General features: G+C 40.5%; 1 protein-coding gene across 1 annotated transcript in view; it reads left to right on the forward strand.

Moving 5' to 3' along the window:
* NSMCE2 (NSE2 (MMS21) homolog, SMC5-SMC6 complex SUMO ligase) overlaps window positions 1-21,767 on the forward strand; it is a 306,778-nt gene that overhangs the window by 205,393 nt on the left and 79,618 nt on the right. The gene's annotated exons all lie outside the window — the stretch shown is intronic.

The raw sequence follows: 21,767 nt of genomic DNA on the forward strand, positions 1-21,767 counted from the left end.
TAATTATTATTATTAATTGATTGGTTTGGAGGACACACCTGGCAATGCTCAGGGGTTACTCCTGGCTCTGTGCTCAGAAATCGCTCCTGGCAAGCTTGGGGATGCCAGGAATCGAACTGGGTTCATCCTGGTTGTCCATATGCAAGGCAAATGCCTTACCTCTGTGCTATCTCTCTGGCCTCGAACTGTTCGGTTCTTTTGTCATTTGAGTCATGTTGAAAGCTCAGTCACTTATATGACTAATATTTCCACATTCTGTTACAGCAAAGCAGGCTGAGTCGTCTGAGTGTGTTGAGACAGTGATTTAAGGTCGCAGACAGCTCTGATGCACTTCCAAGATTCCCTCTAGTCTTAACCAGAAAGATGGTTCAAGGGACTGGAGCACATTTTTGCATGCAGATGCCCCAGATTTGATCCTCGAGCATCAAATGGGTTACAGGCATTCATGGCTGGGCACCGAGATTAGAGCAGCCTCTAAATTGCTATGTAGTCCCCAAAACCCAAAAACAAACAAACAAACAAAAAAACCCTTCTGGGTCAGAAAGATAATGCATTTATCCTGCTGTACCACATATGGTCCTTTAAGTTGTGCCAGGAGTGATTCCTAAGCACAGAACCAGGAATAAGTCCTTACCATGCCAGGGGTGAACTAACCTGTTTCCCCCGTCAAAAAAGCAAAATAATAAGAGCCCCATCTTCTGTACTGTCTTTCTAGTCCTTGAACTTAGGTCTTCTACATTCAACACATAGGCTTCAGCCCTTTCAAAGCCGCTCCTTGGCTATCTTGATTTTAAAACATAGATACAGTCCCCAAAAGTTTGAGAAGGAACTTCAGTGAAGACTCGACCATTTCTGTTGATATCCGTATACTGTGTTTTTCGTACCATAAGACACACTCCCCCCATCCCAAATTGGGGAAAATGCCTGTGCATCTTATGGAGCAAAGCTGCCTGGAGCTGAAGCCTGAGTATTAAAAAAAAAAGTGGATGTATGGGATGCTCGAAACAGGCACAGAGGGAGGTCAACACTGGTGGTGGGATTTGTCCTGATTCACTGTCACTGTGTACTTCAATTTAACTGTGAAATACTTGTAATTCACTTTGGTCTCAACAAAAAGTATTATAAAATGTTATTTTATTTTCTGATGTAAAAAATTTAGGTAAATGTGTTTAACCAGCTGTGGACCAGCGTATTCTAAATATACTTCAGACTCACAGGCTGGTTATTCCCAGCCGCCGTCTCCTGATGGCATCTCGCATTGCACCATTTGCTTTAGAATATTTTTTTTCTTGTTTTCCTCATCTAAAAACTATGTGCATCTTATGGTCAGGTGTGTCTTACAGAATGAAAAATAAGATAGTACACAGTTGCTGTGCATCATCCATATAGTAGTACACGGTGCTTGACTACTACAAACCATTCTTTATAGATTATTATGTCTCTAGATTAGCTGGCTGTACAAGAGTATCACATCCCAACCCAGTGACGTGTGACTTGGAATTCCTGTTTTTTTTTCTTCTTGCATCTTTTAAAAATTACTTTATTTAAACACTATAGTTACAAGTTTGTTCATAATACAGTTGGGTATCTTTTCATAGATAAAAATTGTTCATGATCGAGTTTCAGTCATACAGTGTACAATACCCTTTACCAGTGCATATTTCCTACCACCAGTGTCACCAGGTTTCCCTCCTGCTCTGGAACATTTTCTCCTCTCCTCCCCTCCCCTCTCTTCCTCTCCCTTCCTCTCCATGTCCCCTCTCCTCTCCTCTCCTCTCCACTCCTCTCCTCTCCTCTCCTCTCCTCTCCTCTCCTCTCCTCTCCTCTCCTCTCCTCTCCTCTCCTCTCCTCTCCTCTCCCCTTCTTCTCCTCACTCCTCTCTTCTCCTCTCTCCTCTCTTCTCCTCTCTCCTCTCTTCTCCTCTCTCCTCTCTTCTCCTCTCTCTCTCTTTCTCTCTCTCTCTCTCATTTTTACTTATTTGTTTGTTCATTTTTGAGGGAACAGGGAATGTTTGAGCCAAATTAGATAGCAATTGCTCAGTGGATTATATGCGATGCTAGAAATCAATCTGGTGTCAGCTGTATGAGAAGCAATGCCCAAACCCCTCATATTATTTCTTTGACCCTCATAATGAGGGCAGTCATGTTCTTGTAGGAAGGCACTCTTTACATTATTAAAGAAAGAATGAATCATAAAGCAAACTGCCTGAAATAAATCTTCATTGTGTTTCTTGGTAGTTCTGTGACCTTGGGCTTCTTATGCAACCTCTGGTCTCACTTTCTACAACTGTAAGCGTGAATAGTAATGATAAACACATCATAGGATTATTATGATGATTGCTTGAGATAGCCTTATAGGGAAAGCTGTGACACATTAGTCAGTACATAGTAATTACTAACCACTTCTGCTACTTCACATTTAAGAAAGCACTGAATATAAAATACAGAAAATAGAGTTTTAGTGCTCCTTCAGCCTTTCTTAGTGTCTGTGACTGCATCACTTAAATTTTTAATAAAAAATAATTATATGAAGATTGACTATAGTTATGTGTTTATGTTATAGTTAGTTGTATATAATTATAGTGATGTGTTATAGTTATTTAACACATGTATATAGAGAGAGACACACACAGAGATGGAAAGTGTTCAGTGCAGAAGAGACCCAGCTCTCAGAATACTGCACAGCAGTTTGTAGACCAGGAAGGAACCTATGGCTGATTTGGTCTATTGTTTTGAACTCTAATGATCCACAACACAACAGTGGAACATTATTGACTTTGGAATGACTGAAATCAAAATTTAAATTTTGTTTCGGAATACTCCTTTTATTTTAATAACTCTATGAAGTGAATAGTTCCTAGACTGTCAACTTGATTCTCTCTTGCTGTAGAAGAGTTGCAAGCTACTGCTAAGGTCTCAAGTGCCCTCTGATGATGTTGAGGGTACCCTCTGATCTTTTTCAGAGCACATGAGATTCTAGCAGAACCCCTGTGGTACTTGAGTCTAGCTGATTCACTAACCTTTGTATCAGAAGTTAGGGGTTTGTGGTTTTTCCTGCCAGTTGAACCAGTGAGCTTTGTATGATCTCATTAGATTCAATTCTATTGTTTCCAGGTTTTTCAGTTTTTAGGTTTCTAGTTTTTTTTTTTTTAGGAATATCCATATTGTTTTTCAAAAAAAGGCTGAACCAGTTGGCATTCCCACCAGCAATCAATGAGATCCCCTTCCTCCCCACATGGGAAAACACTGGTTCTTCTTTTTTTGTTTTTGTTTTGTTTTTATTTTTCTATGTGTGTGATGTATGCTAATATCTCCATCAGTGTTTTTGTGTTGCTTCTATTCCTCTTCTTTGTTTCCATTCCTACTGTCCCAGTTTAGAAATTGAAATTTTGGGGCCGGGCGGTGGCGCTGGAGGTAAGGTGCCTGCGCTAGCCTAGGACGGACCGCGGTTCGATCCCCCGGCGTCCCATATGGTCCCCCAAGAAGCCAGGAGCAACTTCTGAGCGCATAGCCAGGAGTAACCCCTGAGCGTCACAGGGTGTGGCCCAAAAACCAAAAATAAAAAAAAATAAAAAAAATTGAAATTTTATAATCTAAGAATAAGGGTTGTTTTCTCATTGTGTCTATTCCCTTGTTATATTTTTCTGTATACTTACAGATGAATTGTTTTCCTAGTTATCTAGAAACTCTATTCTATCTTTTCATTCTATTTTCTTCTTTTATAATAGTGCAGTGGTTTTCATAAACCCACTTACATGGGTTGGTGCTGACAAGGTATATAAGAGAAAGGAGAGATGGACACAGAGAAAGAAGTTAACTGAGAAGGTCCAGAGTCAGGAGGATGAGGGATCTACAGATATGAGACAATCATTGGTTAATCAGATAATGCCTTGTCATAATCTTTATGTATATAGTAATATTAGTATTTTTAAGCTTTGAAGAAAAACAGTGATGTAGTGCCAAATTTCCTGTGCCAGGCTTACTCAATGTTACTTTGAATCCAAGAACTTTATTCTGTAATAATATTAGAATAACCATAACACAGAAAGCATACCACACTCTAGTATACAAGAGTCTAGAAAGAAATGATACCCCCCTCAAAAAAATTTTTGTAAGCCACATGAAAATAGATTGATCAAAACAGTGAAAACGCTGTTGCCATTTTAATGCTTATGGGAAAAATAGCCTAATTTTACATATTCTTTTTATAGTTAATGTGCTAATTGACTCAGATCACACCTGTGTAGTCTATTTTTAAAAACCTTACTAAAATCTACATTTCAATAAGATTCTATGGGAGAATGGCAGCAGCTGGCCTCACATCTGCTTGAATGAGATGCTATGTGAAGGGGGTTCTAAATATAGTTGGAGTCAGACTTCCCTGACTTCCATACTACCAAGTATCAATTAAACTAGATGTAAAGTTCATCAATGTAAATAACCTAAAACTGAAATGGTATAGTTTGCTTTGGAAAGCAACAAATATTTTCAAACATTGGTAGCAAACTTGAAATCTATCTGATCCATTCCCATTTGCCAGATGGAGAGAGGAGAAACATCAGAATTTAGAGAAGTAAAAATAAATCACATTGACACAACAAAGTAGCTTTTTGTAAGATGTCTTCAGCACATAAAGTATCTCATCCTTTTATCACAGTCCTTAATTTGATATTACCTGAATTAACCAGTTCTCTATATCTCATATACTAGCTATGGGTGGGTGGAGCAGTAGTGCAGCAGGTAGAAATGTTTGTCTTGAACACCACCGACCTGTAATCTATCCTGGACATCCCAGATGGTCCTCCTAGCACCTCCAGAAGTGATCCCTGAGGACAAAGGCAGGAGTAACCCCTGAGCACTACCAAATGCCTACCCCCCAAGAAAAGAGCTACCGTTGCATCCTTACATGATATCAAGAGTTACATATATAATGCTTGTACACACACAGATACATAACCATAATTGTTTCAAATCACAACATGCTGCAAGTGGTGGTTATCCCAATTAAATACAGAAACTGACTCTCAGGGTGACTCAGGTAGGATGTTCAAGATTAGCACAGAATCCAAGCCTGTGTTAGTCTTAATTAAATTGTGAGCCCATAACCATTAAGATATACCTACGAGCCATACACACATTTGCACCCAAACGCACACACATACACACACGTGATCTCATTTGTAAAAATCCCATGCCTATTATTGTGCTTATGCACCTGTACACATATGTATCCTGGGGCAGGGATACAACTGGCACTTGTTTCTTCATCTGATACCTAAGGTAATTCATTTGTATGCCCCTGCCCCCTGTCTTCTCAGGATCACAAGAAAATGGAAAAGCAATTATCATTAGTAAAAGCTACAAGTCCTCGCCTCACTATTCCCTTTGTTTTATGTGATTGGCCTTTACAATGGTAACTAAACAAAACCTTCCATGCACCATCTCTTCCACGTTTGCCCAGTTTTCAGAAACTTCAAGTAATACTTTAGTGTGTGCTTGCTTACTACGACCTGTATTTTTTAGGCAATTTTCTGCTTCTAAACTGCTTATACTTCTGCAATATAGGTTCCCATATTTCCCTCCTCCACTGTTCACATGGAGATAGTATAAAAACAGGCTCCGAATCAGAACCCCTTTCCTTGCCTCCAGAAAATTCAGACTTGCATGGTGATTATGCTCTCCTGGATTGAGGTTCTGCTCCACTGCTTCCCAGAACTTCTGGAGCAAATGACAGGAGGGCAATGGACTTAGCAGGCTTGTCCAGTGTAGAGCTTCTCACAGCATTTAAGCCAGTGTTAGGTTCATGAGATAGAGTCAGTCCCCTGCTCTCATATTGTTCCCAGTTCAGTGTCACTGTGCCCCCTGCTGCTTCCCATACATGCCTGACCTTCAGTGTATACGAACTGCTTTTCCACGAGAAACTGTTAGAAGTTAAGGTTTGTTCCAATAAATTACAAAATGAGGGCAGTTTTCTTCTTCAGGACTTGCTTAGTTCTATCTTCTTGCAAATAGCACTAGTCTCTACATCCACCAGCTTTTCTCTCAGACTAGAAACACATTTAAGCTTCTCTTTTAAAATGATTGATAGGCATTTCTGGGCCCAAGCATTGAATCATCTGATCTCATTGCCTGAGCATCTCCAGAAGGGGTTCTCTTCTCCCCTAGCAAGCAACATAAAAAGAGAAATAAATAAGGTTGGGCCAGAAGATAGATCCAAATGTGCCTTGCATGAAGAAAGCCCAGGTTTATGCTACATCGTCCCCCTTGTAAACTGAACCTGAGACGTAGGAGGGCACCAAGTTTGAACAGGCCCTAAGCACCTGACACACCAAAGTAGCTTTTTGTAAGATGTCAACTCTTTTCAAAGTTGTCTGTACTATTGCAGGATCTTTCAAAGCCGCCTGAACTTGCATGGAGGGCATTTGAAAAGCAGCACTTGCAAGGGAGGACGTTTGAAGAGTAACCTGTACTCACAGGCATTCGGGCCCTAAAAAACCTTAGTCACCTGTCCATGAGGCACTTGGGAAAAAAGATGGTTTATGAATACAAACCCTGAGCACCATACAGTGTGTGTTCCCTCACTCCTGACACCAATTAAAATGTTTGATAAAAAGAGAGGAGAAAGTGAGATGGTCTTCATCCAGCTTAGCAAAAGTTCCTTCTTTCATTTTCCCTCTCCAGTAGCCTACTTTTTCTTGGGGTGGGGGGCACACCCAGCGATGCTTGGGGGTTACTCCTGGCTATGCACTCAGAAATCGCTCCTGTCTTGGGGGACCATATGGAATGCCGGGGGATCAAACCATGATTCATCCTAGGCTAGCGCTAGTAAGGCAGATATCTTACTGCTTGTGCCACCACTCTGGCCTCCCTTCTTTGTTGTTTTTTTTTGTTTTTGTTTTTGGCCACTTTTGGAAGTGATCAGTGGTTACTCCTGACTCTGCACTCAGAAATCACTCCTGGCAGGCTCGGAGAATCATATGGGATGCCTGGTTGGCAGCGTGCAAGGCAAATAACCTACCTGCAGTACTATTGCTCCAGCCCTCCAGTAGCTTTCTTAAAAGTGTGATGTGAAAACAGGACCACTTCCTCTCATCCACCCATTCCTTCACTATGGCAGCCTAATTCTTCTGCCATTCCCATAAAATTTCTAGAATATATCTCCAGTATCCTGCAATTTTTTTTTCAAAAATCTATCTTGTTGGTATATTTTCATTTTAATTTAATGAGGTTCTTTAATGCTTTAATTTAAATTAATTAATGCTTTGATTTAATTTAATTGTAATGCTTTAAAGTGGTCCAGTGTTGCTCCAAGTGAAAATGTTCCTTCATCATTGCCCTTAGAACCCTTCTCTTCCTCTTATTCTCTCTCTCCCCATCTTAGCTAACTTCCATTCTCTCCTCAGAATCTTTGTTTTTGTTGGACACTATCTATCCCCTTGCTTTTCATATTTCATTCTCCTTTCAGTATTTTTATTTTTTTATTTGTTTTTTGTCTTTACTTAGCTGGACATTCTTTGTTTTTGTTTGTTTTGTTTTTGGGACACACCCGTTTTATGCTCAGGGGTTACTCCTGGCTATGCGCTCAGAAATCGCCCCTGGCTTGGGGGACCATATGGGACGTCTGGGGATCGAACCGCGGTCCGTCCTACGCTAGCGCTTGCAAGGCAGACACCTTACCTCAGCGCCACCTTCCCAGCCCCTAGCTGAACATTCTTAATTCTTTCCATGATGTAGCAGAAAGCAAGTCTTGATCTCTTCTAATAGCTATAGTATTATTTTAGTATTTTCATATATACCAGAGCTTCTTCATCCATTCATACATCTTTCATCAGGCACTTGTGGGCTTTTTCCCCAGATCTTGGCATGCATACATATATATACTTAGAATTAGTATTTTTGCATTCTTTGAATAGATACGTAGCAGTGGATCATATGTTGATTCTATTTTTAATATTTTGAGAAATGTCCATACTGTTTTCCAAAGAGGGTGAAACAGTTTAATTTCTTAGTGATTATGAATTGAGGGTCTTTTCCACAACTTTGCTAGCATTTGCTAGCATTTGGTTTGTTTATGTGTTTCTTTTTATTTATAGGTCATTCTCTCTGGTCAGTTGATAACTCATTTCATTTTTGTTTGCTTTTCCCTGATAATCAGTAAGAGGCAGCATTTTTCCCTCCCTTTTCCCTGCATGTGTGAGCATGCAAAGTATTTGTTCAGTTCTTTATTTTTTATTTATTTATTTATTTATTTATTTATTTATTTATTTATTTATTTATTTATTTATTTATTTATTTATTTATTTTGGGTTTTGGGTCACATCTAGCAGCACTCAGGAGTTACTCCTGGCTCTAGGCTCAGAAATCGCTCCAGGCAGGCTCAGGGGACCATATGGGATGCCGGGTTTTGAACCACTGACCTTCTACATGAAAGTCAAATGCCTTACCTCCATGCTATCTCTCTGGCCACATAGTTCTTTACTTTTTTTAGTTGAGTTTTATGAGGGCTTTATGTATCTTGAATACTAGCCTTTTGTCAAATGTATAGAGTGCAATACGTTCTCCCATTCCATAGAAAGTCTTTTTGTTTGAGAGATAGTTCCTTCAATTCTTCAGGTATATTTTAGTTTGATATAGCCACATTTATTTATTTTTGCTTGTTCCTCCTTGCCAATGGAGTTGAATCACCAAAGACAACTCTGAAGCCTCTACCATGGAGTATATTGCCTACTTGCTTGCTTTAATGTATTTTATGAATTCAAATCTAATATCTGTCTTCAATTCATTGGGGGGGGGATTTTGGGCCACACCCGGTAACGCTCAGGGGTTACTCCTGGCTATGTGCTCAGAAGTTGCTCCTGGCTTGGGGGACCGTATGGGACACCGAGGGATCGAACCGCGGTCCGTCCAAGGCTAGCGCAGGCAAGGCAGGCACCTTACCTTTAGCGCCACCGCCTGGCCCCTTCAATTCATTTTTAGTTAACTTTTGTGCTCTGTGTAAGGTAATTATTCAACTTTATTCTTTTTCTTTTCAGTTATTACTAACCAAGTAACATCAATTGCTTAAGAGGTTTTTCCTTCCTTTATTTTATGTTCTTAGCTCCTTTGTAAATTATCTGCTCACTTATTTGAGATTTTTATCTCTGGGGTCTCAAATCTATTCCCTGTTTCAAGTGTCTGCTTTTACTTCAGTTGCACAGTATTTTAGTGACTAGTTTTGTAGTACATGGTTGGGGAATGCAGCACTACCCATCTTCTTCCTCACAGACATGTGCTTTGGCTAGTTGGAGGGGTTTGTAGTTCAAAATAAATGTTAGTAATGTTTTCTGTGTGTCCTTGAATTGACATTGAAATTTTGAATAGAATTATATTAAATCTATATAATGATTGCAGAGGAGATCACTGTAACATTGTTAAATTTTCTTTTTTGGGGGTGGAGGGGAGAATCACACCTGGTGGCACTCAGGGGCTACTCCTGGCTCTACGGTAAGAAATCACTCCTGGCAGGCTCAGGGAACCATATGGGATGCCAAGAATTGAACCCTGGTCTGTCTCAGGTTGGCCACAAGCAAGGCAAACGCCCTACCGCTGTGCTATTTACTGCTCTGGCCCCATAACAATGTTAATTTTTCTAATCCATAAACAAGCAGTATTTCCCATTTTTCTTATCCTGTATCTTTTAATAGTGAGTCCTTATTTTTGTTTGAGTCTTTTGCCTCTTTTGTTGATTCATAGATACTTGATTTTTATGCCATTGTAAACAAGATTTGTTTTCCTTCTTTTCAGCTATTTGAATAAAGTACTAACAGATTTTTGTTATATTGATTTGCAACTTGGTATTTTATTTGTTTAGTTTCTTTTTTAATTTTTCGGCCATACTTAGCCAGTGTTCACTGGCTTTGCACACAGGGATCATTCCTGGCAATACTTGGAAGATGATCTGGGGTGCTAGAGACTGAACTTAGGTCAGTACATGTAAGGCAAGCATCTTACCACCTATACTGTCTCTCCAGCTCTGGTTCATTGTTTCTAAGAGGTTTTATTATTATTATTGTTATCATCATCATCAAATCTTTTGTGTTTATACATTACTTGTAAATTGTGATTTTTTTTTCCAATTTTTTCAATTTTTCTTTTCAATCCATGTGTCTTTTTTTTTCCTTTCTGGTTTTTGGTTTTTGGGTCACATCTGGCAGAACTCTGGGGTCACTCCTGGCTCTATGCTGAGAAATCGCTCCCAGCAGGCTCGGGGGACCATATCGGATGCCAGGATTCGAACCACTGTCCTTCTGCATGCAAGGCAAATGCCTTACCTCCATGCTATCTCTCTGGCCCCCCGTATGTCTGTTTTGTTTTGTTTTGTTTTCAGGGGTTACTCCTGGCTAGGTGCTCAGAAATCGCTCCTGGCTTGGGGGAACCATATGGGATGCCAGGGGATCGAACTGCGGTCCGTCCTAGGCTAGTGCCGGCAAGGCAGACACCTTACCGCTTTGCACCAATGCTCCAGCCCCAGATTTGGGTTTATTTTTAATGACTTTTACTTTATTGATGTAAATTCATTATATCCCATTTTATTGAATTTTTAAAAATTTTTTTTCCTTGATTTCCTCTCTGATCCTTGTTATTGTTGAGCAGCCTGTTGTTTAGTCTCCAGGTCTTAGATTTTCTCCACAGTCTTGATCTTTATTGCATTGTGGTCTGATAGGTTGTGTTGTATAATTCTTGTATTTGTGATTTTATGTAAGTTAGATTTATGTGCTAAGGTGTAGTCTATCCTAGAAAAGGTTCCATATGCTCTTGAAAAGAATGTATTCCGCTTTCTGAGGATGAAGGGCCCTCCATTTGTCCTTGTTTTGAGCGATTTCTGAGCAAAGAGCCAGGAGTATCCCCTGAGCGCTGTTGGGTGTGACCTAAAACAAACAAACAAGAAAAGAAATCACTCCTGGTTGGCACGGGAACATATGGAATTCGGAATTCAGACCACGGCCTGTCCTGAATCTGCTGCATACAGGACAAACACCCTACTTCTGTGCCATCTCTCTGGCCCCCTGTTTATATGGATTTCTTAATTTCTTTGTCTAGTGATTGCTTGAATTCCATGCTAATACATTAAATGTTGATTTTAGGTCCTCATCTATAGGGTTTGTGCACTTGGAGAACTTGGAAATTTGCTAGGATTTCTCTCCAGATCTGCAGCTTCTGGTGTCTTTCTTAGTTTGTTCTTTGCATTGGTTGGGTTGGAGTGCCAGAGTTTCAGGGTGTTTTAAAAAAAAAAAAAGTGGTCTGTTTAATTGTGTAAGAGGTGGTTGGAGGTATTTCTGTTTGGGGGTTTATTCTAAGTAAGCTAGGTTGCCCGCGTATGAAAGAAATGTTGTACACTAGTTTGTTGGGTTATTCTTCTTTTGGGGGATGTATATTTTCTTTTTGTGTGTGTGTGTGTGTGTGGTTTTTGGGTCACACCTGGCAGTGCTCAGGGGTTACTCCTGGCTCCATGCTCAGAAATTGCTCCTGGCAGGCACAGGGGACAATATGGGATGCCAGGTTTTGAACCGACGACCTTCTCTATGAAAGGCAAACACCTTAACCTCCATCTATCTCTCCGGCCCCAATACATTTATTTTATGTATGTATGTATGTATGTATTTATTTATTTATTTATTTATTTTTGGTTTTTAGGCCACACCTGGTGGTGCTCAGGGGTTACTCCTGGCTATCTGCTAAGAAATAGCTCCTGGCAGGCATGGGGGGGGAACCATATGGGATGCCAGGATTTGAACCAATGACCTTCTGCATGAAAGGCATGAAAGGCCTTACCTCCATGCTATCTCGGGGACTGTATATTTTCTAAGGGAAACATTAGGTCCATTCTTCCTAGAACTGTCTGGTATAAGTTGAAGTGTCTGCAAGGTTTGTGGGGCAGCGGGTCAGTGGGCTTTCTTATTGTGTGGCTGCAGGGCTTTTGTGATGGCTGCTGGGAGGTCCTGAGGTGGAACAGTGGGGAGGACTGTTTTGCATGTGCTCTGATTTTAGAGATGACCTGGGGGTCCCTGGACCTTACCCCCACCAAGCTAGGGTCCATGAGGATGGGGTGGGTGGTGAGCTGTTCTCACCAGCCTTTCTGTTTCTGTATGGATGCAGGGCTTTTGCTATGGAGGCTGTGAGTTGTGGGTTTTTGTTTGTTTTTTTACAAATGAATGTTAAATCTTGGCAAAGGCTTTCTTTTCATCTACTGATACCATGATAAAATTTTCGGGTTTTTTGGCCACACTCAGCGATGCACAGAAGTTACTCCTGGCTCTGCACTAAAAAATTACTTCTGGCAGTGCTCAGGGACCATATGGGATGATGAGAAACAAACCTGGGTTGTCCAAGTGCAATGCAAGGTAAATACCCTACCACTCACTGTGTTATCTCTCCAGCTCAATGACATCATGATTTTTACCTTTCTTTTCTTTTCCTTTTTTTTTTTTTTTTTTTTTGGAGGGGGGATTTTGGGCCACATATAGTGATGCTCAGGGGTTACTTCTGGCTATGTGCTCCTGGCTTGGGGGACCTTATGGGACAATGGGGATCAACTCAATTCCATCCTGGGTCAGCTGCATGCAAAGCAAATGAGCTACTGCTGTGCTATGGCTCTAGCCCCATCCTTTCTTTTTTTTTTTTTTTTTTTTTTTTTTTGGTTTTTGGGCCACACCCGGCAGTGCTCAGGGGTTACTCCTGGCTGTCTGCTCAGAAATAGCTCCTGGCAGGCACGGGGGACCATATGGGACACCAGGATTCAAACCAACCACATTTGGTCCTGGATCGGCTGCTTGCAAGGCAAACGCCGCTGTGCTATCTCTCCGGGCCCCATCCTTTTATTTCTTAAGGAAGTTCCTCTTGGTTATTATATTGCATGTTTCTTTTAATGTTTTAGATTCCATTCACTAAGATTAGGTTGAGGAATTTTGCACCTATGTACATCAGTGATACAGGTCTATAATTTTCATTTTTAAGTGATGAATTTCTTTTTTGGGGGGAGAGGGGTCACACCCAGCAGAGCTCAGGGATTATTCCTGGCCCTGCCTTCAGAAATCGCCTCTGGTGCAGGGGACCATATGGGATGTCGGGAATTGAACTCGAGTCTATTCTGCTTCAGCTATGTGCAAGGTACCTACCAGTGTGCTACCACTCCGGCCCCTCTTTTGGTATTTTAATATTGGCCTCATGGGAACTGTTTGAATGAATTCCTGTTCAATTTTTTGAAGATCTAATAAGAAAAGCTAATGCATAATCTTTGAAGATGTGGTAGTATTCAATAGTAAATTCAGTTTGACATGTGTTTTTATTTTGACAGAAGACTTTTGATTGGTTTTAATTTTCTTGCCTATAATTGACTTATTCAGATTGTCTGTTACCTGTATATTCAATCTTGTGATGTTATTCTAAAAATTTGTCCATTTTCTTCAATGTTTCACATTTAATGGCTTAAAGATGTTAATTGTAATTTCATATGATCTGCTGTATTTTTTTTGTTTGTTTTTGTTTTGGGGCCAAATCCAGTGACAATCAGGGTTTACTCCTGGCTATGTGCTCAGAAATTGCTCCTGGCTTGGGGATCATATGTGATGCTGGGGAATTGAACCGCAGTCTGTCCTAGGCTAGCATGTGCAAGGCAGATGCCCTACCACCGTGCCACCGCTCTGGCCCCAATCTGCTGTATTTCTGATCCTTTGGTCTATTGTAACTTCTTCCCTTTCATTCCTGACCCTATTTATTAGGGGACTTTTTCTCTTTTTTAGGGGGGGGCAAGGTGAAGTAAGCTAAGAATTTGCCATTTTTTTATTCTTTGAAATGAACTTTTAATTTCATTGATCTTTGGTTTCATCATTTTGATTTCTATTTTCTTTATTTCCACTTTAATTTTTATTATTTCTTTTCTCTTGCTGACTTTGAGTTTCATTTGTTGTTTCCAGAGAAAAGCCTGTATTGCCATAAACTTAATTCTTAGAATGGCTTTTGCTATGTTCCATATGTTCTGTTTTGTTGTTGTTGTTGTTTGTTTTGGAGCCACACCTGGAAGTACTCAGGGTTTATTCCTGGGTCTGCTCTCGGAAATCACTTCTAGTGAGGCTTGTAGGATGATATGGATTGCAGATGATCAAACCCGATTAACTGCGTGCAAAACACACACCCTATTTTGTTGTACTGTTCAGCTCTACTAGACATTTTGATATGCTCCTTTCTCATTAGCATGAGATGATACCTCATTTTTGATTTGATGTGCATTTCCATGAGTGACCATGAGCACATTTCTTTGTATGCCTACTAGCCATTTGTTTTCTTTGGGAAAGTGTCTGTTAATCTCCTCACCCTATTTTTGGATGGGATCATTATAAAAGCTTTTAAAATCTTTGGTGAAGATTTTGTCTCAATCACAGGGAAATTTACCTAGATTTTCCTCGTGTCTCTCAATATTATGGCATCAACTTCCACCTCCATCTTTTGGATTCTAAATGAGATCCCTAGCCATATTTCTTTTGGGGGGTAGGAAGTCACACCCAGCAGCGCTCAGGGGTTACTCCTGGCTTTGAGTTCAGAAATTGCTCCTGGCAGGCTCACAGGACCATATGGGATGCCAGGATTTGAACTGGGGTTCGTCCTGTGTTGGCTGTGTGCAAGGCAAATATCCTACCGCTGTGCTATTACTCCAGCCCCTATGTTCCTTTTTTTTTTTGTTTGTTTTTTTTTTGGGTTTTTTTTTGGGGGGGCCACACCCGGGGTGCTCAGGGGTTACTCCTGGCTGTCTGCTCAGAAATAGCTCCTGGCAGGCACGGGGGACCCTATGGGACACCGGGATTCGAACCAACCACCTTTGGTCCTGGATCGGCTGCTTGCAAGGCAAACACTGCTGTGCTATCTCTCAGGGCCCTTAAAAAGCTTTCAGTTCTTTTTTTTTTTTTTTTTTTTTTTTGGTTTTTGGGCCACACCCATTTGACGCTCAGGGGTTACTCCTGGCTATGCGCTCAGAAGTCGCTCCTGGCTTGGGGGACCATACGGGACGCCGGGGGATCGAACCGCGGTCCGTCTCCTAGGCTAGCGCAGGTAAGGCAGGCACCTTACCTTTAGCGCCACCGCCCGGCCCCATTCCTTTTTTTTTTTTTAATTATTTCTCTTCCTACTTTACTGTGGCATCACTGCATTTTCAAATGACCCCTTTCTTTCCTAAATTAGCTCTTTCTTCTACATACTCTACTTCAGTTGATAAGTTGCCTCCTCAAATGAAAACTCTGGGATCATAATAGACTAGCTCTCCTCAATCACATAACCACGTTTTAGCCATTGCTTCTTGGATACTTGTCAAATTTCTGTTCTCACTCTGCTCTGGTCCTTTTCCCTGTAACTTCTGATAGCTTACATTCTTTCCATGTGACTGAAAGGCTTCTCACTCATTCTCATTTGGGGTTGCATGGTGTTTTCTAGTCTATTTTTTTTTTTTTTTTTACCATTCTTCAAGTGTTGTGTACCTGAGGCTTAGCTTCTTTAGAACAAGTATTGTTCCTATTCTCATTCATTCTGGGTACAAAAATAGTCTACAACAATACCTGAAACATGATTATTTTTCATAAGAAATTATGTTTTCTTCCTCAGGTAAACTGAACACTTGAAAAGCTTTGGAGATGGACATTGGGGGTGGGGGGTAAGGGGGAGTTTAGAAAGATGCCCAAAGTGTCATATATGTTTGTGCAGCTCTTACAGGACTCCTTGGTGTTCTCTTTCTCTTGCCACTCATCTTGGCCTTGTTCACGATCATGATATGCTTTCTTTTTCTTTTGAATCTCTCTACCTTTATTCTTTGTCTAAGTTCCCCTGCCTTTCCTCTTGGACTCAGCTCAAAAGCTACCTCAGAATGGATTACATGCCTTTGGTCCATGCGGCTATCTCTAGCATGGTACTTATCAGAGAGCCTATGGTTTCCTGTTTCATGGTCTAACTTTCCCAGCAAACTGTGAGCTCATTTAGGATGGAGATCAACTTGTTCTCCACTTACATTCACAGAGCCTGACATCACTGATGAATAACGAAGGAACAGGCTTTGAAACTAGCAGATATTTGTAGGAGTACTATTATTAAAGTCTTTAGAATCTCTCTCTATTTCCCAAATACAAAGTTTACATTTCTTGTGTTGAGCATTAGCTATGTTTGGGTGTCTCTAGTCAACAGTTGTTAATCAAGCAGGCTGATCAGCCACTAAGGTAAATCAAGGCTTTCCTTATGAAAGCTTTCTGTTTATCAGTACAATTACATCATTGACTTTTATGAAATTTGTTTTCTCTCCTGAGTGTTCGTAGCCACGAAAGCTGGTATACATATGTGATAGTAATTTTCAGGGAGTTTAAAGAATGGTAGTCTTTGATATCCTATCCTGGAAGGAAAATGAATTTGAATTATCAAACCAGCAGTGAAAAAAATGGGAAACTACGTAAGCATTCAAGAATCTTTTATGCGATTCCTAAGTATTTAAGTCTAATAGATACATGATTATAGTATGGGAGAGATTATAATGTGGGAGTACTGACCCATATGTTTTATACTATGAAAATTAGACAAGATTACATAGTCTGTTAATAATTTTCTATTGTCTAGAAATATCATAGTTAAGACTGGAACAGAAGGGGCCAGGAGAGATAGCACAGTGGTAGCGCATTTGCCTTGCAAGTGCTGACCCAGGACCAATGGTGGTTCAAATCTTGGCATCCCCCATGCCTGCCAGGAGTGATTTCTGAGCAGAGAGCCAGGAGTAACCCCTGAGTGTCGCCGGTTGTGCCCCCCCCCCCCAAAAAAAAAGACTGGAACAGAAGCAAAAGACTAATTTGAGACAACTTTTACCAAAAGGGGGGGGAGCTACTAAAATGTAGGAGTATTTGGGGGCTGGAGTGGTGGCACAGCGGTAGAGCATTTGCCTTGCACACAGCTGACCTAGGATGGACCTCGGTTTGATCCCCTGGCATCCCATATGGTCTCCCAAGCCAGGAGCGATTTCTGAGTGCAGAGCCAAGAGTAATCCCTGAGTATTACCGGGTATGGCCCAAAAAACAAAAATAAAGTAGGGATATTTTATGGGAAAGGGACTAGCACTTTACTTTCAAAAAAATACGAAATATGCTCTATAAGTTTTCTCAATTCTTAAGTTTCTCATTTCTATTTCTATAACTCTTCTCTTCTTCTCTTCTCTTCTCTTCTCTTCTCTTCTCTTCTCTTCTCTTCTCTTCTCTTCTCTTCTCTTCTCTCCCTCTCCCTCTCCCTCCCTCCCTCCCTCCCTCCCTCCCTCCCTCCCTCCCTCCCTCCCTTTCTCTCTCTCCCTTTCCCTCTCTCTCTCTCCTCCCTCCCTCTTTCTTCCTCTCTTCCTCTCCTGCGTTTCGTCGTCTACGTCGTCTACGGCCATACCACCCTGACCGTGCCCCATCTCCTCCGAACTGCGGTTCGTCCTAGGATAGTGCGTGCAAGGCAGACGCCCTATCGCTTGTGCCACTGCTCCGGCCCCTTCTCTCTCTTAAGTAAAGCTTTCACATGCCATCCAGCTGACGAAAACTAGTATCCTTTTTTATTTCAGCTAAAGAGCTCAAACTGAATTAGAATCTCTCAGTTTGGGGCAGAGTGATAGCACAGCAGTATGACATTTGTTCTGACCTAGGACACACTGTGTTTCAATTCCCCGGCATCCCATATTGTCCCCCAAGCCAGGAGCGACTTTTTTGAGTGTGTAGTCAGGAGTAAACCCCTGAGTATCATTGGGTGTGGCCCAAAAAGAAAATAAAAAACCATTCAGTTCAAGTTGGTTAGGTTAGAATAGATCAGACTAAGTTGGTCTATTTCAGAGAGGTTAAACCTAAACAATTTGGGATAGGTTAGGAAGCCACTGTGGTCTGTACACTTGGTTAAAGGGGCCAATATTGATACAGCTTGGCACCTGTATGAGTACAAAATTGACAATTCTCACACAGGATGGTCATTATGAGTCAAATATAATATCTCTACCCATGTCTCAAACAAGGGAGCTTGGAGCAACGAAGTAGAACATATCACTATATGTTACTTATAGACCTGTTCTCTGTTTCCCCCACCAGATAATATGCATCTTGAAGCAAGATACCATATTGTATTTATTTGTCATTTCCAGGTACATGGAGCAAAGCCTCACAATAACCATTCAGTATATGCTTGTTGGATAAGCAGAAACCAATATAACCTGAGTCTTCATAGGAATTGCAGTCTAGTAATAAAAGCAGATAGTAAACAAATAAGCCAATTAAAGGCTGTAAATTGGAGGAATGCAGAAATAATTTTCTTGAGAGGGGAAAAAATAGTTACTAAGGTAGAATAAGATTTTGGAAGGAAATCAACAGCGTTTAAACCCAAATAGAGGCTTCCTCTTCAGTGATGTTCTCCCTTGAGTACATAACTCACTTGCTGGTCTGTATGTTTCTTTGCTTGCTTATTCCACTCTGGAGATGCCTTTGTTCTCTCTCAAACATGTACTTCTCATTTTCTCTCCCCTCACACCTTTCTAAATCAGTTTCAATAAAATTGTTCTTGCTAAAAATAATAATAATAATCCACAGTAGCAAACAAAAACTACCCAATGTAGGGCCAGAGAGCTAGCACAGGGGTTAAGCCTTGCATATTATCAGATTCCAGTTCAATCCATAGCACACATGTTTCCCAAGCACTAGTAGAAATTGACCCCTGAGTACTGCTGGGATCAAACCCCAAACAACACAGAGTTGGAAGTATACCCCCAGATCTCCAGATGTGGGCCAAATAAAAACCCAAAGTAACTTTACCTGTTTATCCCAACAGGCTGTAAACAGTAATTCTAAGTCATTACATATACATTTTATTCCATTTATAGCTTTAATGCCATAAAATGTGGCTAACTTAAAATATATGAGCTAATAGTAGAATACAGCAAAGAGTTCTATTCAAGATTATGAATGTGTATTGCTTTTGCCAATCATTTAGAGCTTAAATTGATCAACTCTTCACACAGACCTAAATGAAATTATGAAACAGTTTTCGGAGAAGAATGATTAAATACACACTAAGAGAGATACACTTGGCTCAGCTCCATAGAGAGATCTGAATTAAGGTTACAGATAATATAGGCAAACAATACTCTTTAAAGAGTAGAATTCTGTGTGGTTAGATGATACACCAGGATGTGTTTTGTCAGTAGGACAATATTGACAGATAATAAATAATACCTGTTGGAAGGGTCAATGGAAAGATAAAGAATCTGGAAAATGTTTTAATATTGTGTTTAGTACTTAGAATGTTAATATACTTGCTACCGTATCTAATATATAATAGAAATTTATTCTAGAAGCACACCAGATCCCCTAAACAATAATTAACAAAGTGTTGTCTAGCTGTATTAATTAGAGAAATTAACAGCTGCTTCTATATAAACAACTTCAAAACCCCAGTGGCTTGTTACTGTTTATTTTTTCTCTATGGAAAGTTCAGGGCAGATGGGGAGTCTGCTCCTTAAAGTTATTGAAAAACGCAGGTACACACACACACACACACACACACACTCTTGTGGACTGCTATAGACACACACACACTCTCTTGTGGACTGCTATAGACACACACACACACTCTCTTGTGGACTGCTATAGACACACACACACACACACACACACACACACACACACACACACACACACACACACACACACACACACACACACACACACACACACACACACACACACACACACACACACACACACTCTTGTGGACTGCTATAGACCAGAACTGCTTTTTCCCATTCACAACCCCTTTTGTTTGGAGGAGCACACCCATTCAGAAATCGCCCCTGGCTTTGAGGGGCCATATGGGACACCGCTGGGGGATCAAACCATGGTCTGTCCTAGGCTAGGCTTGCAAGGCAAACACCTTACCTCTAGCACCACCTCTCCGGCCCCTGACAACCCCTTTGAAATGTTTAAGCTGAGTTAATCTGATTAATCTTAATGTTAATCTGAGTATATAACATAGTAGTTATATAAATTAAATTATTATTAATTACTAAATAAATCATAAATTCATATTTTAACAAGTTTTTTATTGCCCCTACATTTGTTTACATGATTTTATATAGAGTCATGACCCACACTTTAAGAAACTAATAGACTATCTGTGATTCCCTATTTGTGAAAAGCAATCCAGAAGATTGCTAAGAAGTACCAGTGTCTGATCACAGTGGGAGTAGTTCTTGTCTTTCCATCTCCAAAACATAACAATGACATGTAAACTCATTCCTCAAAAAACCAACCACTCATGCCTCTTGCGGACTTCTTCAACACGTGAAGCCAACTTGAAATGTTGACAAGTCAGACTTGCCCACAACATTTTTAGTTTGGCCTAGCATTTCCTATGAAATTTAGAAAAGTGTATAATTCTGTAGTTTTGCTTTGACCTGTTCCACGTTTTTGGTCTGAGCTTTGTTTTAGGGTACCTACAAACTTTAATTCTGTCAAGCTTACTTCATCAAATACTTAATACACACTTCTAAATAGGCCTTTTCATTCTCAAAAATATCTGTGGCATCTATTATTGTCCTCATTTTGCAAAAGAGCAACCTGAGGTTCACAGACTTCAAATAAGTTGCTCCAGTGTTAAAATAGTTTATCAGCAGCAGAACTCAAAATTCAAACCAAGTAGGCTGACTCCTGATGTCATCATCTTAAATATGAAGTTACAGAAGAGTGAAAAAAAAAAACAATAACAAAAGCCAAAGACTAGCTGGGGATTTCTTGGTATTAATTAATCAGAGAAATAGATTACTGCCTCATCTTTGGAAGTATCACTTGCTGGGAAGTTGAAAGATGATACATAGTAGGCAAATAAAAAAAGAGCTTCAATCTAAACCCAGTTTTGGTAGGCCTCCAAATCCACCAGAAATAATTGTTGAGCACTGCTGGGCATGATTTAAACAAACAAACAAACAAAAAACAAAAAGTCAATTTGAGGAACATGATTGCATTTCAGTTGCCCAAATTTCATGTAGAAGATAGTTTAGAGATACAAATCAGCTTTCTGGAATTTTGTTTACTACTCTAATTTATTTTTTAAATGCATTTTAATTAAATTATGTGTGACCATTGGGCTTCTACTATATTAGCAAGCTCCATATCAATTATTGTAGGAAGTAGACACAGGAAGTATCATAATCATCAAGAATACTGATTTGGAGAAGCAGGATTACCTTAAACAGTTTGCTGGAACATTAAAGTGCCCTTCAAGCCTGGAGCCTTTAGCTGATAATTTATACACTCTGTGGAGAAGGGTAGTATAAGGAGCCCTAAAGAAATGTTACTTGGGGGGCCGGGCGGTGGCGCAAGAGGTAAGGTGCCTGCCTTGCCTGCGCTAGCCTTGGACGGACCGCGGTTCGATCCCCCGGCGTCCCATATGGTCCCCCAAGCCAGGAGCAACTTCTGAGCGCATAGCCAGGAGTAACCCCTGAGCGTCAACGGGTGTGGCCCAAAAACCAAAGAAATGTTACTTGGGACTGGAAAGAGAGTACATCATGTAGTTTACTTATCCTGAATATGGTCTGACCTGGGTTCCATTGCTGGCATTCATAGTACCCTGAGACCCTCCAGGAGTGATACCAGATTATTGTAGACCTAGAAGCCCTGAGGTGTATCCCTCCTCCAAAAAAAGTGATACTTGCTGGAGATGACCCTGTTCCTTTCTATGATAAAATTCTTTTTCATAATAGCT

The sequence above is a fragment of the Suncus etruscus genome, chromosome 19, assembly GCF_024139225.1.
Source record: "Suncus etruscus isolate mSunEtr1 chromosome 19, mSunEtr1.pri.cur, whole genome shotgun sequence".
Taxonomy (NCBI): Eukaryota; Metazoa; Chordata; class Mammalia; order Eulipotyphla; family Soricidae; genus Suncus; species Suncus etruscus.